This window comes from Ceratotherium simum, chromosome 5, assembly GCF_057802395.1.
Source record: "Ceratotherium simum simum isolate JZ-2026a chromosome 5, ASM5780239v1, whole genome shotgun sequence".
NCBI classification, from domain to species: domain Eukaryota; kingdom Metazoa; phylum Chordata; class Mammalia; order Perissodactyla; family Rhinocerotidae; genus Ceratotherium; species Ceratotherium simum.
The window spans coordinates 31,178,005-31,195,372 of record NC_141904.1 but is presented as its reverse complement, the minus strand read 5'-3'; positions in this window follow the sequence as shown (position 1 = coordinate 31,195,372).

Here is a 17,368-nt window from a genome sequence, read left to right as displayed (position 1 = left end):
ATGGGCCAGCCCAGATTCTAGAGGAGGGGAAATAGACACCACCTCTTGATGGGAGAGTGGCAAAGTCACATTTTAGTATAGCTTGTGGGATGGGAGATAATGTTGTGGCTGTCTTCGGAAAATACTCTCTGCACAAGAGCATAGAGTTGAATTCGGATAGACCTGAGTTCAAATCCCACCTCTTTCCTTTCCTGAATGATGCATCTCTTGGAAAGTTACATAATCTCACAGAACTTATTTCCTATCCTATGAAATGGGCTTAAAAAAAATCTTACCAGGGGCTGGTCCAGTGGCCTAGTGGTTAAGTTTGGCACACTCCACTTTGGTGGCGCCAGTTCAGTCCGGGGCACGGACCTGCACCACTCATTGGCAGCCATGCTGTGGCAGTGACCCACATACAACGTAGAGGAAGATTGGCACAGATATTAGCTCAGGGCAAATCTTCCTCAAGCAAAATGAGGAAGATTGGCAACAGATGTTAGCTCAAGGCAAATCTTCCTCAGCAAAAAAAAAAAAAAAAAAAAAATTACCTCTTCTGGTCAGATAAAATTAAATGAGAAGATAAAAAAAAAGCAGCCTAACTGCAGTAAATTCTCAAATGTGTAAGTTTTTCTCTCTCCCCTGTCTAAACCCCGTAATACCGCAAATTATGACCCTAAATGATCCTTGCAGGACAGAGGTCTCCACTGCTTTCTTACGTCTACTACTTCCTAACAGCTGACTCATTTCTACTCCCTTCCCTTTCTTGATCTCACCCTATTTTTCCCACGTCTTTTCAGCACCTCATCACCCAGGATGCTGACAGATGGACCATTCACTACAAATCAGCCCACACAAACACATCCATTTCCTCAGAATATTGTCAGTAATTTTGGGCCAGTGGAAAAAGTAATATTCAAGAGCTTATATACAGAATGAGGAATCTGTTTATCCCCTGACAGCAAAATTTCAGGCCAGTCCCTGTCTAACTCATCACAAATTCTAAATATATTAACTGTATATTTCAAAAGTATACATACGGATGTTTGTTTTCCAGTATGTGGTAAAAGGACAAATTCCACTTTTAATACTGAATATAATTATAGAATTATAAGTTTTTATGTAAAATTTCAAATCAAGGCCTTAAAAAGCATTGACAGTCAACTTGTCAGGGTAGGTTTAAAACCTTTTATAACAATAACACCATGCTCATTTATTTCTATTGTATATTGACGAAGTGCTTCTCTTATCCTTTCTTTCTTCCTTCCTTCCTACTTTCCTTCCTTCTATTCTTTCTTTCTTTCACTCTTCTTGCTTATGACAATATGCCTCACTGTCAACGATGTATTTAAATTCACTCATTCTCGGGAACACATTAAATTGTGATGAAATACAAAATCTGCGCCAGCCCAACATGGGGCAACCCCAGACTATCTGAATAAATAAAGCAAAGAGCAGTGGCGGAAGCAGGTCTCCTGTAGCTTCTGCAATGTGGTGGGAAACCTGAGTGAAATGAGGCGGATCAATACAGCTGTCCTAGGCAAGTGTGGTGATGTTTTCTTGCTGTTACCCATGAAACAACCTTAAATTCATTGATGATTCTTTTTGCTGGAGGCACGAAGCTGCATTCAGTTACTTTGAAGAAACCAGAGAAAATTGCAGTGGCCCTAGATATCATGAGCCTTATTCTTCACAAAACAGCATGGGCTCTAAATAGCAATCGGATCAAAAGATGGCTTTACCCACTGGGAGTCTAGAGCCCAGAAATGCTCAACGCAATCAAGAACACCACCTAACAGTGCTCTCTGGGCCACATGCCATGAACAGTCATGTAAACATATATAGTCTCTGCCATCTTTGTGTTTTTCCTTTAAGAAAGGCAAAGATAACCACACTTCTTGCAATGGCTTGTTTGCATCTTGTCCCATCGAAGGGTGCTGGCAGTCCTGTTTGAGCAGACGTGCTGTGGCCTCAGACAGACCAAGAATAATTGGAAGGTAATTTACCATGGAAATCTTAATGATATTGGAAACCACAGATGAGTGCTTTAGGGAGATAACAGGAGGAATATTCAGAGCAGGCAAGCAGGCATATCACCAGCGACAATCATAGGTTTTTCCTCATGAGCTGCAACTAGCTCCCAGCAACTCTCCCTATCAGGCAAAGTTCCTGTGCCCAAATTCTTCCAAAATGATTAATGCTAATTTTTTAAATTAAGCTCGTTTTCATTGTACACACCGATGGGAAAGGAATTATGTAGTATAGGATGAAAGGGACACTTCCGTTCTCTTTACCCTTTGTTCACCAGGTTTGGTCTTTAGTCACTCCTTGACCCAGAAATGGGTTCAAGTGGATGTCCTTTCTGCTTTTAAATTTCAGTGACTCATAAGCTTAGAAGGGTCTCCAGAACTAGGCTACAGATAGGAGCTTGTTGCAGCCTAGTTGTTTTCCTTATCCCAACCTAACACATGACAATAGAGGCAAGTCTGGAATTGTTCAAGGCTGTACTGGTGAGTAGCAGAATGGAGACCAGATCCAAGGCCTCCTGTTTCTCTCGTTCCATGTGGATTCTCCATCATAATGACTCCACATTAACTCTATTCACTCCAAAACCCAGAACTATCTTTTCCTTCCCAGTTTGCTTAAGTACCAAACCTCAGCATCGGAGGAAGGAAAAATAAAGCTAACATTTGGTGTGCATCTCACAACTCCCTTCAGTGGCCTTTCTATATCACTTCTCTCCTTCTCTGTGCTTTTCTTACCTCATGAAAAATATACTGGAAATAGGGGTTCCCCTTTATTGTGCCAACCTTCCTTCTCCTGGTCCTACTGGAAGAGGTCCAGATGTGAGTTCCTGGGAGATTTTATGCTATATGAGTTCTAATTTCCCATTAAGAGGAAGCTAAGATGCTCAGTAGCCAGCCCTGGTGGTCTAGTGGTTAAGACTCAAAGCTCTCACCCCCATGGCCTGGGTTCATTTCTCAGTCAGGAAAACACATCACCCATCTGTTGGTTGTCATATTGCAGTGGCTGCATGTTGCTGTGATGCTAAAAGCTATGCCATCTACCAGCAGGGCCACCAATGGTAGACAGGTTTCAGCAGTGCTTCCAGAATAAGACAGACTAGGAAGAAATACCTGGCCACTCACTTCTGAAAAAGCTGGCCATGAAAACCCTTTTCATAGCAGTGGAGCATTGTCTGATAACAGCACCAAAAATGAGAAGATGGCACAAAAAGACCAGGCGGGGTTCCACGCTACTGTACACAGGGTTGCTGGGAGTTAGAATCAACTCAAGGGCACTAACAACAAAATATGCTCAGTAAGTAATAATTGTTGATATAGTGGAGAGAGTTTGCTCAATGTGGCAGTATTGTCAAGTGGTTAAGGATTTAAGCTCTGAACTTGGCCCGCCTGGGTTCAAAGCTGGGTTCTCCTACTTCCTAGTAATTGGCAAGTTATTTCATTTCTCTTGTCTCAGTTTCCTTATATGTAAAATAGGGATAATAATATTGCCTTCTTGGATTATTGAAAGCATTGAATGATAATGCTTTAAAATCTTGTCAGAGTGCATGGCACACGACATGTGCTCAACAATTTGTTTTTTATGAAGTGGGTGCACAGTGCTTTTAGTGGGATGCAATAAATACATGAACATGGTACATAGGATTTGAAAACAGAAAACCAGATTCCTCAGTTACTAAATACTAAGAAAATGTAAGTGTTGGGATTGGAAGGGCAAGGTGGTTGGGTGGCAAAAGTGAATGCAAGACAGTTAAGACCTCACCTCAAACAAGCTCAGCCATATACATCATGGGCCTGGTGGCAGACGTCACCATTCAACAAGTGCCCCAAGTGTCCCCTGGAGGAGATATGTGACCCACAAAAGGGACACTTGAAGACACCACCCCAGAAAGGCACAAAAGTCTTCAAAGGATCAGAACCAAACCGAGTGGGACACAGTCCATCACAAGGGAAGCCCTGCCCAGTCACAGACTTTCAAAGAGGGATTTTCATGCAACACTTGGTCCGTCCTCCCATCCAGGTTAAACAGAGGGTCTTGCAACCAGCAATGGCTTCCTGAAAAGGGTATGAGATTCCACATTTCACATACTCTCTCTCCATGAAGTCATTCTTCCAAGTGTGGCATTGGAGGTGGGAGTGCAGGAGGGGGACTTTCTCCTGAAGTTCCTTACTGAGAGAGAGGAAGGAAAAATTTTGCCTTAACATTAAAGATAAAACAAACTTATCAAAGACTATCAGTGCAAATTTCTACAACGATGCATTATGAGTCACATTTAGGTTTCTTTGCTATTTCCATTGAATCACTGAAAAAAAAATTAGAATAAAATAAAAATAACCCTTAACTTAGCTACCTTATCTAGGCAACTGATGGGCAAAAGACTCCCATGGAAGTTGTCTTAGCTTTTGCCCCATCTACAAACAAGTGATTCATTTACATAATCTTTCTCTTCTTAAATGGAGACAAAGATGACATCATCAAGCCATGCCTACTAGAATATATGCGTTCAGACATTTCTACCATTAATGCTGGCTAACGACCACGGCAGAAAAGAACAAAAGACAAATACTTTATTTCCTCTGTTTATATTTCTATTTCTAAAGCTAACGTTTAAACCTACCAAATTATTTTTATTATAAGGCTTTTGAATCTGAAAAATTGTACTCTCCAGTGTTACACCAGAGCCCTTCAAACCAAGGTAATAGATTATTTCCAAGTGGTAACAATATTGCTAATAATAATAGGCTTTAATTTGACAAATAATTAGCTTTGCATCCAGAAATGAATAATATAGCACCATACTAAAAGGCAAAATTGCCTTTTTTTATTCCTGCTGTGGATATTCGGGGTATTTTTTTAGTCATATACAACAATGCACAAATCACTAATTTTATTATTCCTTCGAGAGGGAGTCTCAGTTACGAAAAACTCTTGAGCCAAAAATTTGCCTACCTAACTAGTGATTCAAAATTGAAACTATTTGCATGAATTGTAAGGTTGAGTGTTCTTCTAAAGACCAACCTCCTTTGTACCTGTTGGTACCCTTCGTAATCTGGCCCCTGTCTACATTTCCAGTCTCATATCTTACACTTCTGCCCTTTGTATTTCCTGCTTTGCCATCTTAGTCTTTTTTGGGGCTCCTGGGACAAGCAATGCTCACTTCTTCTGTGAGGCCTGTGCCCATATTCCTCCCTCTTCCTGAATCACTTGCTTCCACTACAAACCCCTCCCTAGTCTTGGTGAAGTCTTTCCTTAGCCTCAATGTCCACATTATACAAACACTTATTCGTGTAATTATGTTATTATTTATCTCCCCCATAAGTCTGAAAGCTTTATGAGAAAATGTATCTTGTCTGTTTAGCTTATTATTGCAGATGCAGCATCTAACATGGCACTTGACACACAAAATAGAAGCTCAATAAGTACTTGTTGAATGAATAAATATCTTTCATTTTTTGGAAAAGTCATCAATAGTCTGGCATTTTTCCATATAGGAAGCCAACCAATGCCATTCCAGCTATACCAGCCTTAGCAAACAATTAACAGGCTACAAATTAAGATCTATTAAGTCTTGTGATGTAATATATCATGTGCTCTCAACTGTATCTCCTCCGCTAAATGTATCTTTTGTTTAATGATGTCAATTTGGTGGGGCCATGGGGTCAGCATTCTAAATAGCCTATTCCAAGTGGCACACTAATAGCACTAGCTGTTCTGTAGGTTGTTAACTTCTGTTAACACCTGGTACCACAAGACAGAATGCATTGCTGAGACAGGGAGAGAAAAACCAGTTTATATACTTGCTGATTCTCTGGGCACTATATTGACTCTGGGGAATTCTTACTGCAAAATCTGAGAGTCCCTAAGAAAAGAGAAGGTATTCTGCCCTCAACAACTATCTGTCCAAATCCATGGATCCTGAAGCCTCTTCCACAAGTAGTAAAAGTTGTCAACCCACGATCCACCATTTTTGGTAGACCTGCCTCCTCATGCAACAGCAGAATGCATGAAAAACCTTCATTAAGCTCACCCCACACGTACACAAAATTTTCCCGTTGTTTTAAAATAGCTGTCAAACTCCTCTGTACTCTATTCTCCTACCGCAAAATGAGACTAACATCCGCTAACCTTAAAGGAATATTTCTAAAGTACGATGAATCAAGAGAGCCGAGAAATTACATGTATGTGTTATTATAGAAATGTCTAAAATGATTAAGAAGGAATTCATTTCAGCTTCACAAATCTTTACAGCTTTCCAACATCAGGGAAAAGTTCGCAGAAATAAAATACTTCATGACATTTCTCAGAAAATAACAGAGAGGAATATAAATTTCAGAGAAATAAGAAAGTGTCACCAAGAAAAATGTAGAGCAAAAGATTTAAAATAGAACTCCTGGGACTTAAAAACAAACCCTTTGTATGCCTTGGTAACAGTAACGGTGATATTCAAAATGATTAATAATAGAGTCAGTTCTCAAAGAATGTGAGTACCAAGTGAGGCATTCGTGGGTAATGTTGCATATTAGTGGAGCCACAACTTAGAATGCTTCTTGTGTGTATGTGTGTGTGTGTGCGAGGAAGATCAGACCTGAGCTAACATCCATGCCAATCTTCTCTCTTTTTTTTTTTTTTGCTGAGGAAGACTGGCCCTGAGCTAACATCCATGCTGATCTTCCCCCACTTTATGTGGGACGCCGCCACAGCATGGCCTAACAAGCGATGCATCAATTCACGCCCGGGATCCCAGCCTGGGCCACCAGGAGCAAAGCATGAGCACTTAACCACTACACCACAGGGCCGGCCCCTAGAATGCTTCTTTTTAAGAATGAAGCCTTATAGGGAAATCAATTTTGTGTCTTGTCAATACAACTATCCTCTCCTCTCTTTATCCTTAGCTTTGTTTATTGTAAACAATGCAAAACTGAAGCAGCACACTAGTACATTTTGTTTTCATTTTTCTTTGTTGAATTTGTTGTCTCCTCCTGGTTAATACATAATTTAGTTTAAACCTTCACATACACATAATTTTCAAAGTGTGTTTTTCCAAATACACAGTTTTGGCTCCTTAGATGTCTGAATCAAATACTTTAACAACATTCCTATGAAATTTAGTCATGAGTTTGAGATTCTGACCTCCAGTACAAATTGGGCCAGTAAACCATGGGCTGTCTGCTCATATTTACCCAATGGGGCAGAATCATCATCAATCAGAAAATGATTTGTTTTCTTGAAACAAGTTATATAAGCAAAAATATCCCAATTTTGAGTGTGACAAGATTCGCATTGAATTTAGCATTCTAAACCTAGGATATAGGTTTCTGGTTAGGTTTCTACTTTGTATTTGAGTTAAACTTTCTCCCATCTGGTCATAACCAAGCTCCCCCTAAAGAAAGGGAGAGATCTTGATTTCCAGGCCAAGAGCTGGCCTGTCTTCTTGGCCAAGTCTCTTTATCTTTGGTGAGAGGTTCTTGACGAGTCTACTCATCTATTTGGAGTTCTTGGGAAGAGAGGAAAGGAACCTTTAAAAGGTTAAAAGGAAATCCTTTAGTCTGAAATATAATGATGCAAGATGGTAACACAAATCTACAAGAAGAAATGAAGAGACAGAAATGGTAAATATGTAGGTAAATACAAAACACTCTAAAAGCATATTTTTTCACATTTCTTCCCTTAACTTCTTTAGAAGACATAAGATTATATAAAGCAATAATCATAACACTGTATTGTTATATTTATAACAATAGATGTAATATATGTAACAATAATAGCACAAAGAAGGAGGAAAGAATAGAGCTATATTGGAGCAGTTTCTGTATTTTACCAAAATTAAGTTAGTGTTAATTTATAGGAAATTGTGATAAATTAAGTTGCCTTTTATAATTCCTAGAGAAACCATTGAGAGAATAACTACAAAAAAGTTTTAAAAAATCAACAGAGAAATTAAAATGGTACACTAAAAATATTTTCTTAACAAAAAAGAAGCCAGTAAAAGAATGGAGGAATAAAGAAATAGGCAATTCAACAGTGATAGCTGGAGACTTCAATACCCAAGTTTCAATAATTGATAGGACTACTTCATAAAAAATCATCAAGGATATAGAAGACCCGAACAACACTGTCAAATGACTCAAATTAACTGACTTATGCAGAATGTTCCACTCAATGAACGCAGAATGCACAGTCTTTTCAAGTGCACATGGAACATGTTTCAGGATGAGACCATATTATAGGCAATAAAACAAATAGCAATATATTTGAAAAGATTAAAACCAAAGTATATTTTTAGCCACAATAGAATTTGGATATCAACAACAGAAAGAAATCTGGGAAATCCTCAAATACTTGGAAATTAAACAACCTACTTCTAAATTAAAAAAAAAATCAATGAAACTAAAAGTTAGTTCTTTGAAAAGATCAATAAAATTGACAAATCTTAACTAGACTAAATAATAAAAAATAGAGAGAGAGGATACAAGCTACTAAATTCAGGTCATAGGAGAAATCACAAAGTAAATTAGGAAATGTTTTGCACTGAATGAAAACAAAAACACAACAAATCAAAATTTACAGTGTGCAGCTAAAGCAGTGCTTAAAGAGATATTTATAGCTTTAAGGCATGTATCAGAAAAGAAGAAGGGTCTCAAATCAATAACCTACACTTCAACTTTAAGAGAGTAGTAAAAGAAAAGCAAACTAAACCCAAAGTGAGCAGAAGAAAGGAAATAATAAAGATTAGAGCACAAGTCAATGAAACAGAAAACAATAGGAAAAAAGCAATGAAACTAAAAGTTTGTTTTTTCAAAAGATCATCAAAATTGACAAATCCTTAATTAGACTAAACAAAAGTGAAAACACAAGTTACCAAATTCAGGAATGAAAGAGGGGATATTACTACCAATGCTACAAAAATTTAAAAGATTACAAGTGAATTTATAAACAACTATGCCAAGAAATAAGACAAATTAGATGAAATGGACAATTTCCTAGAAATAATGGACAAAATATTTGAATAGACATTACACAAAAAAATAAACAAATTGCCAATACACATGTGAAAATATGTTTAGCTTCATTAGTCATTAAGAAAACACAAATTAAAGCCACAATGACATATTACTACACACCCATTAGAATGGGTGTAATCATAAAAAAAGATAATCCACAGTGTAGGCAAAGATGTGAAGAAACTGGAATCCTCATTTATTGCTGGCGGGAAGGTAAAATGATACAGCTCTTTGCAGAACAGTTTGGCAGTTTCTTATGACATTAAAGATAAACTTACCATATGACCCAGCAATTCCACTTCTTGGAACCCATCCAAGAGAAATGAAAATATATGTCCACACAACTATTTGTAAGCGAATGTTCATAGCAGTATTATTCATAATAGCACCAAACTGGAAACCATCCACATGTCCACCAAATGATGAATGAAAAAGTAAAAGTGGTACATCCATACAATGGAATACTACTTAACAATAAAAAGGAACGGAGTATTGATACATGCTGCAGCATGGATGAACTTCAAAAACTTTATAATAAGTGGAAGAGGCCTGATCCAAAGACTGCATATTGTATGATTCCATTTGTGGGAAATATCCAGAAAAGTTAAATTTGCAGAGAAAGAAAGCAGACCAATGATTTCCTAGGGCAAGTGTGGGATAGAGAATTATATGCAAACAGGCAGGAAAAGACATTTGAGAGTGCAGGAAATGTTCTGAAACTGGATTGTGGTGATGTTTGCACAACTATAAGTTTACTAAAAAAAAATCTTTGAATCGAATTGCACATTTACAATGAGGAGGATTTTGGGGTATGTAAACTACATTTCAATAAAGTTGTGGGGTTTTCTAATGGCTAATAAATAATATGAACAAGAAACACAAATGGCTCCATTTGGATGAAAATGCCTTATTTCTTTATAAAGAGCAAATGCAAACTAAAATTATGAGATACAATTTTTATAACTCAGGTTTACTAAGGTTAAAAAGTTTATAACATACCCACTTGATAATGATATGGACAATAAGCACCATTATTTATGGCTGGAAGGAATATTAATTTGTTATATCCCCTGTGGGACATATAAATCAAAATTTAAAACTACTTTATCTAACAAATTACTTTATCAAAATTTAAAACTGTCTATCAAAATTTAAAATTTAAATTAAATTGAAATTTAAAATTACATATTCCTTTACTCGTAATTACATTTCTACTCCAACACCAAGTGATGAATTTACATTATAGTCACCACAAGCAAAAGATTTCAAACAATCCAAAAGTCCATTAATAGAAGACTAAGATAAATTATGATAACCAGTGAGTGGAATCTATTGCAGTTGTAAAACTATACAGCTCTATTTGAACTATTAGGGAAAGATCTCCAATCGCTAGTGCTAAAAAGTAAAAGCAGGGGCTGGCCTGGTGGTGTAGTGGTGAAGTTCGAGCATTCTGCTTCGGCGGCCCTGAGTCCACAGGTTCGGATCCTGGGCGCGGACCTACTCACCGCTCATCAAGCCATGCTGAGGCGGCGTCCCACATAGAAGAGCTATGACTCTACAACTAACAATACACAACTATGTACCGGGGCTTTGCGGGGGGAAAGGAAAAAGAGGAAGATTGGCAACAGACCTTAGCTCAGGGCCAATCTTCCTCAAAAAAAAAGGTGAAAGCAGGACAGCGTGTATATAGTATGCTATCGTTTGTGAAATGAGTAAATATAGTAATATATAATAAAAACATTAAAGATATGTTCTATATTTGTCTTCAGGGAATAGTGATATGTTCCTTAAAAAACAGGGAAGTGAGGAAACTTTACTTTCACTGTCTACTCTTGTACTTTTAAAATTTTGTATCATGTGCAAAAATTCAAAAGCAATAACACCATGGTAAATTATCTTTAAAAGCAGCCTTTGAATAAGCTTAAAAGGGATATCAAGAGAGAGACTAATGGGCCCATACTAAATGGAATAGAATCTTTCCATTCTGATTATAAATCTAAAACATTGAGACATTCATTCATACATTGGTTTACAAATTTTTGCTTCTCACTATAGCAATAACTACAAATTGTCTTTAAAATACTTTTATTTGAGAGAAATTTCTATTTAATTATCAGAAAAGCTATTTAATTTGAAATTGATTCTTTGCATAGTAGAAACTATTTTTAAAAATCAAGCAAAGTATTTTAAAGTAGTTTTTCTTAAGTTGAGGTTTTATTTTCCTAATACCATGGTTTTAAAAAAAATCAGGCAATTCAGAATATTATTTGAGAATACTGGAAGTTTAGAGGACAATTATACTAAAAACTGAAGGTGAGTCTTTGACACAACTTTGAGAGCAGAAATCATTTATCCCCACTCTGAATTAATAGTAATTCAGCATACTTGGAGCAAAGATTTCCCCCTGGATAATCTCATATAGACACAGGTTCCTTTTCAAACCTCATCACACATCAATATTTTTAGGTCTCTTTAGAATTTATTTGGTCCCCTTTCTTTCTTGATTAAGATTTTTTTGTGTGTGTGTGAGGAAGATCAGCCCTGAGCTAACATCCATGCCAATCCTCCGCTTTTTGCTGAGGAAGACTGGCCCTGGGCTAACATCTGTGCCCATCTTCCTCCACTTTATATGGGACGCCACCACAGCACCGCCTGACAAGCGGTGCATCGGTGCGCGCCCAGGATCTGAACCTGGGCCGCCAGCAGCGGAGCACGCGCACTTAACCACTACGCCACAGGGCCAGCCCCCTTGCTCAAGATTTTTTAGTTTGATGTTAGTGCTGTCTCTTCTATCAACGTTATTACATCTCTGCAAAACTTGAAAATTTCTGAATAGCTTAACAAAACATCCAAAGTTGCAATGCCAACAAGCTGAAGAATTTCAGAGAAAATAAAATGCCAAAAACTCACACAGAGAAGGCAGAAGGAGAAGCTGATATCACTGCCTATCCAAAGGGCCTTTTCTACCACAGAAGCTCCCCACTGTTTCCTAAAGATCTAAGACTAACCGTCGACTCCAGACCCCAAATGTTTATAGCTTTTAAATACAGCCAAATACACTTAGAATTTTTTCCCGTGCCATTTAGCAAACATAGTTGAGCGTCCATGTGTCAGAGACAGTTTACTTAGCATTAAAGAAGAGAAAACAAATAAGTCCCAGTCCCAACCCACCAGAAACTCGGAGTCCAATAGGGAAGACAAACATGTACACAAAGAATTATAACAAAGTGCTATTGGGCAGTAATAGAAATGTGTACAAGGTAGAGAACATGGCCTAAATAAGGTGGTGATTAATTCTAGAAGGAGAGGGAAGTGCTTGTGTAGGAGTGGTGATGTGTGAATAGGTTTTAAAAGGTGAGTAGAAATTTGTTAGGTGCTCAATGCAGCAGGCAGGGAGCTGTGAACCATCATGGCATGTTAATGGAAATACCAAGTAGTGATGCATTGATGAAAAATAAATATGGGGGTGGAGGTTACAATAGCAGAGATGGGAGTCAGTTGTTAACCACCCACTAGGTCTACCATCCTAGTTTATCCTCACTTACCTATGAAGTTCTGTTACAGAGCCAGGAGAATTTTACAGGACTTGGGAAAATTCAGATTTTACACTTACAGGTAGCCTGTAGATTGTAAATTAATATACAAACAATTCTCACAGCATTGTTTGCAGGGGCAAAAGTGTGGAAACAATCTAGATGTTCCCATTTTGAGTCTGATTAAATCAATCGTGATAACTCCATAAAATGCAATAGTATGAAATTGTTTTAAAAAATAATGCTTCACGGGCAGGCCCAGTGGCATGGTGGTTAAGTTTGTGCGCTCTGCTTTGGTGACCGGGGTTCGTGGGTTCAGATCCTGGGCGCACACCGATGCACCGCTTGTCAAGCCATGCTGTGGCGGCATGCCACATACAAGATAGAGGAAGACTGGCACAGATATTAGCTCAGGGACAATCTTCCTCAAGCAAAAAGAGGAGGACTGGCAACAGATGTTAGTACAGGGCCAATCTTCCTCATCAAAAAAAAAAAAATAGTGCTACATGTATTAAAATGGATCTCACTCCAGGATATAATATTCGGTGAAAAAAACAAAAAACAAAGGGCTGATCATGTGTATACTGCCTTTTGTGTGGGATTTTAAAATGTTATATACACATTACCAGATTATGATCTACTAAGCTCATAACAGTATCAGTTTTTTAAAAACAGACAGCTCAGGAACTCATTCTCTTCCTTCATTCCCTTTCTTTCATCTGTGAAAAGGAAAAAGATAATACTAATTAGGATAGGGAAGAATGAGAGATAGAGCAGTTAAGAATAAGAATTCATACTCAATTGTAGATTTTGCTGCAAAATTAAACATGATCAACAAAAACACTGCATATAATACTTCAGTTAGAGTTTTTTACCAGCACACTGTTCTTTCAATCAACAAATAAAATATTTTTATTTCTTCTGGGCATACGCATGATTGCCATGATGTTGCGGCAAGAGGCAGAGGCCTGGGGACTGTCAGACTGGAAGATTGTATGTCTCCTGGAACATGTAGACTCTGTCTTCCAAGTATAAGAGACTGACATCAGGGCAGCAAGGAGTTCTGTTTAACAACAGCCTGATGCTAAAGAAGGACAAAATAACCAGTGTGGATATTTTTATAGATGCCACAAGATGCTGCTGTACTGTAGATGTGATTGTTACAATTATTTCTATTGGCTAGTGTCATTTTGAATTTTGTGCTAGCAAAACATCCTAATACTTGATATCTGTTGTGTACCAAAAAGGCTGAGTCCACTGTTTAAAATCATCATCCTAGCCCTCAACACTAATACTTTTAGACATTTGACCTATCCTACACTAATCATGAATATATCTGTACATATCCATGGAAATAAGCTGAATTTGAAGGAGAAAAAAATGTGTCATGGGCACAAGAGCAGGACCTGACCACATAAGACCCAGGAGGAATTTGCAAGTGTAATGCACCAAGTTCAATGTCCAGAGCTCTTTATTCTGCTCTGAAAGAACCAAGAAAAGAAATATACTCTGTCCATTCCACTATACTCCATTTCGTAAAGCAGTGTTGTAAATGCTATAAAGAGTTATGGGCCAAAATAACCTGGTAGGTTCCACCTGTGGGCCTTTGGAGAGCCAGGCTTTGTAGACACGGAGAGGAGAGGCGGTGATGCAGGACATTGCCTCTGTCTTGGCCTAACAAGGCTCTTCCAAGTGTTGTCAGGATGCCAGCTGTATCTGTCTGATCTGTAGCAGCAAGCTGTGGATGAAGTTCATCATCCTCTAGAAATCCCAGGTACTAATGAACTCACTCTTTTTTTTTTTTATAATTTTATTTATTTATTTATTTATTTATTCCCCCCAAAGCCCCAGTAGATAGTTGTATGTCATAGCTGCACAGCCTTCTAGTTGCTGTATGTGGGACGCGGCCTCAGCATGGCCGGAGAAGCGGCGCTTTGGTGCGTGCCAGGGATCCGAACCCGGGCCGCCAGCAGCGGAGCATGCTCACTCAACCGCTAAGCCACGGGGCCAGCTCCTGAACTCACTCTTTTTGATTAGTATCTTTCACTCATTCCCAGGTTTCAGGGAACATATGGGATTTTTCCTGCTTTAACTCCTTTAAATAGCCAGTTCTTGCCCCAGTGGACTCCAGCATCCAGAGGTAGCCCCAACACCACTCATTCATCAATTTGTGCCTCCCTCCTTCCAGTGGATTCCTCATTATAAACCTCAGTTCACTCTCTGAACCAATTTCTGTCCATCACCTTAGCTTGAAGATCCAACTGGCTGCCTCTCCGAGCTCCACTTCTTGTCTCTTCTGACGTCAGGTGTGATCTAACCTAGGAAACATTCGGACCTTGGTCTGCATGTCCTAAGGGCCACACATATTTGAGATTTCCCTTGTAGACAATTTTTCTGTACATGTTCAGCACTGTAGGCCACGTGAGGATACGAAAGACCCTTATACCCTTAAAGAGCAAAGTTTCTACTTTGCTCTTTAATCTTTAAACTGGTCTGATCATCTTCATATCTCACCCCAAACTGTTCAGAACAGCAAGCATCAAACACAAAGAGGTTCTAGGTGATTGCCTCTGGTTGGGTTCCCTGGAAAGCAGTCTCTGAGACAAAGATTGGCATGAAGAGAGTGTTTATTAAGGAATGCTTTTGGGAACAACACCTGTGGAAGGAAAAGGAAGGAAGCAGGATTGGACAGAGGGAGAAGCTGGGCTGTGATGCAGTCCCAATGAAGGGCTCAGTCAACCCCATGCAGAACTCTGCAACTGGGAGGATACTCACAGTTGTTCTAAGTTGGGGCAAGTGGACCAAGCCTTTATACTCCTGCGTCGGTCAGTCATTGAATGAGAGCTGCCAACCCCCAAAGAGGACCAACAGCTGAGGGACATCTTTTGGCAGCACTATCAGCAGCTGAGGAAATAAGTCCTTTCCTGCTAAAAGGAGATTTGGGAACCACCGTAGCATCCAACACAGGGGCCACGTGGGACCCTCTCCTTTTCCTCAACTTTCCCTTCTATTTCATTGGTTTCCTAACTCTTTCCTGCTTTTTCTATTCTTGTTACAGACTCCCATATCTGCCCCTGCCCCCTTCATGTCTGGCAACGCTCCCCATCCCCACCCCCCACACTCCCTGCCTTTTGGCTTCTTAGACTTTGGCACCTGGCATAGTGGCTTTGCTCACCATTTCAGCTTTGCCATCACCAGGTCTTTTTCCTTTCTTGGCACCATAGAACACCTTCATGCCCAAAGGGAAATTAGGTTTTGGATTCCGTGGATCAGCTAAGTCAAACTCGGGAAGCTAAAATACCTCCTCCACTGAGGGAACAATTCTTTAGTCATTGAAAATGGATGACTTCTTTTACTACATTTGGGAGATAGAAAGAATAAAGAGGGCGGGTAAAGTTCACTTATGGATTTTTAAGGTTCTTGATACACACCTTACATCAAGAGATCTACAATTTTGGGACTCTGAATATCAAATATTCTAAAAATGAAGTGTAAGTTAGGGACAATCCTGAAAATCTGAAAGAGAAGTTATAGAGGGATGATTAACCAAAAAGAGATAATTCACGGCATGCCTAGGCAAAGAAAGCCTCCAGAAATGGATCCTTTCTTTTGAAAGGTCACCTGCTACTCTCTGTTACTATTTATCCTCAGATTTAGTAAGATAGGTTTCAATGTTTCAGCAAGTGCAATCATCTAGAAAAATGATGTGGCCACAGCTATCACAAAGCCCATGCAGTACTCAGAAAGGGATATCAACACAGCTCTGTTGGGTTCAACGGGGCATCAGTCTAGAAGTCAGACATTCGCTACCATTATTAAGACGTTAACTGCAAAGCCAGGCGACAAAGCTACCCATATTAAAATGTAATAGACTAGAGGCGTTTTGTGTAACATCAAACACTTCAAAAGCAATAAGAGCATTGTACTATCAGAGTGAATATAAACATTGATGATCATGGTGATAATTTTAAATCATCAAAAAAATCCACACTTTTCGGTTATGCTTTTTAACAGAGAAAGGAAACACAGATTATTTTAGAAAAAAGTCCCTATTTGGAGGGGTTAAAATAAAATAAAATTTCAAACAAGACACAACCCTTAAAGGACAACTAGAAAACTGGATTTTGGGTGGAGGCCAGGTAAATAAAGTATTCCTGGGAGTGAGCTGAAATGTGTGTGAGTTGCTAGTTAGTCATAGGCCTAGTGCTCCCAAAGGAGATTCCTTCCAAAGCCAGAAAGGATGTGGAGCCCAGTCCCACTGCAGGTAAGATGAAAGGACCTTTGAGGTCTATTCCAAAATGCTCTGTTCTCAGTAACACAGGAGCATCTACATAGCCCCTAGAGTTAACTAGAAAGCGGAAAATAAGAGCTAAGAAACATGGATGGTTGTGCACTTACTAGACAGGAATCCACAGTCACATTTAGAGGATGAAGCAAGCTTCTCAATAAACTGAAATTTTAGTGAAAAAGTGTGTGATGAGGGATGAGATGTATCCCCCACCTACAAACCCCATTCTTCATGCCCAAATGTTCCCTACACTTAGATGCTCTCCCAAGGTTTCTTGGGTCATTGCTCTACTTCAAAGAAGCCCTCCTTCCCACCTCAAGCAAGGAGAATGACCCTTGGAGAAATTAAGGTGACTGCGATTCTACAAAGGAACTACCTGAAGTTGCTTTAACCTGTGCTGATCTTCCAGTGCTAAGAAATGCCTCTCCGGAGGGCATGTCTACACTGGCAACTAGGGGCTGTAAAGACGGAAAACACCCTGTTCTGCCTGCTCACAGGACTACTTTCTACATCCCTCGAGTCTGTACCCTGATCGCAATTCC